We start from the raw sequence: 2,334 nt of genomic DNA on the forward strand, positions 1-2,334 counted from the left end.
AAGTGACAAATGAGGTGAGGGAAGTGGAGGCAAGTGCCTTTCCCTTCCTCTTTCTTGAGGTTTCACCAGTCTTTGGTGCCATACTTAGGAGTTTTGCTCGTCCTCGAGCAAATATAAATAATGGGGAAGAATAAGATAGAAGAAGGTGGGGTAGGTGGAGATTCTGTAGGATCTACTGGTCTTGAGAGGCTAGGGAATTCAAATTCCCTGCCCTCCTTATGGGCGTTGAACGCCCAGCTTGTGCACCATAGCTGGCGTTCAATGCCAGCTTGCCTCCCATTTGAGGCATTGAACGCCCAAGAGGAACTTCCTTCCTGGCGTTCAACGCCAGGTCTTCTGCCTTTTTGGGCATTCAGCCTGACTCCCTAGCTGGCATTCAATGCCAACTTGTTGCTCCCCAGAGGGCATTGAATGCCTACTCTGGCTCCTTGTCTGGCGTTCAATGCCAGCAAGGTTTTTGCTCCAGGGTGTTCTGTTTCCAACTCTGACTGTTTTTGTTTCTGTTCTAACTACTGCACATGATCACAAACACTAAAAAGCAAGGGAAAACTCTAAAAATAAACTAAAATAAACTCAAATGAAAATAAACAAAAGAGATAAGAACAGAAATACTTTACTAATAGTTAGGTTGCCTCCCAACAAGCGCTTCTTTAATGTCATTAGCTTGACGGATAGCTCTTTTCAAGGAGGAAGATAGTCATAGAGGAATAAATCCTTACTCCTTACTGGGAGCGTCCTTCCTATGCTCTCATGGATTAGCATAAGATGCTCAAGAGACAGGATCTTATTCACTGCATGAGGCAGGGTTGGGCTTGCAGCAATATGCTGGTGTCCCTTTTTACCACTTCTCTCTTCCATCATGAATACCATGATGAGATAAGTGAACATTACCATTTTCCATGGTGAAAAGCCTTCAGTAGGGATATTTTTTGTTTTTCCAGACCCTAGGTATCTTCCTTTTGGGGTCTTCCTCCTTGGTGGATAGTGTACATCTAACACAAACTTACGTTTGGTCTTAGGAGGGATTGAATTGGTTCCATCCAAGGGAAGAGGCTTGAATGTTGAATCCTTTATGCAAGTGCCTCCCTTGTCAGGGGGTAATGGAGGGTCAAGAACCTTGCACACTATCTAGTCCTTATACAAGGTAATCCTTGTTTCTTGTGCCTCTTGGATTCCCAGCTTCTTCATTACAGATGAAGGTATCAGATTTAAACTTAAGCCAAGATCATATAGGGTTTTGTCAAAAGTGAGCTTCCTAGTAGTCCATAAGATCTGAAAGCTCTCTGGATCTGGCATCTTCCTTGGCAGCTCATTCTAAATTAGGATACTGTACTTCTCAGTAAGTACCTCTATTTCATCTCCCTTAGGTCCTTCTTTTCAAAAAGAATGTCTTTTAGACAGGCCGTATAGGGGGTCTTTTTTCTAATACCTTTGCAACAGAGATATTGACTTGCAGCTCCTTAAGGACTGCTGGGAAATGAGTCAACTGCTCATCTGCTGTTTCTTTCTGCACGCGAAAGGAAGATAGCTCTTGAGGTTCTTTCACTTCTGCAAGGCCGTGTTTTGTGGGAGTCACAGGCTCCCCTTGCATGCCCAGAGAAGAATCAACTTGAGGTTCCTTCTCCTCTGTAGGGGCGTGCTCACTGGCATTCTCAGGATCCTCCTGAATCTTGATTGCCTTCAGTCCCTCAGTAGCAGGCTCCTGAGGTTCGGCCTCCTTGGTGAAGACTACTGTCTCACCTTCTTTTAAAGTCTCCTTCCTAGAGAGCATTAGGCTTTCTGTGAGGGCCCTATAGAGATGCACCTCCTCAAACAACTCAGTGAGAGGGATATTAACCTACTCAGGTGTCTACCGGTCATGGGTGAGAGTATCTCCTTGAGGGTAATTACCACTCATATCACTAGGAGTATTATAGACCTCAGCAGGGGGTGCGCCTACAGTCTCCATGTCTAGAACTTCTATCCTAATTGGAGTTTTCTCACAGGAGTATAAGTGTTGGTTATTGGCAGCTATTTCAATGAGCTCATCTGCCTCTTTATGTGTCTCTATAAAGTACAGAGGGCCGTTTGCAAAGTGATCTACTATCTTCTTGGCTATCTCAGAGATTGATTCATAGAAGATCATTGTCTTGCCCCATCCTGAGAACATATGGGGAGGACAATTCCTAAACATCAGCTTGTACCTCTACCAAGCATCATGGAGAGACTCACTCTCCTTCTGCCTGAAGGTCTGAACATCGGTCACTAGCTTAGTTAATCTCTGTGAGGGAGAGAACCTATTCAGAAAATTATTAACAACCTTATCCCAAGTGTTCACACTTCCTCTAAGTTCCA

This window comes from Arachis ipaensis, chromosome B9, assembly GCF_059453495.1.
Source record: "Arachis ipaensis isolate K30076 ecotype BB chromosome B9, ASM5945349v1, whole genome shotgun sequence".
In the NCBI taxonomy this organism is placed as follows: Eukaryota; Viridiplantae; Streptophyta; class Magnoliopsida; order Fabales; family Fabaceae; genus Arachis; species Arachis ipaensis.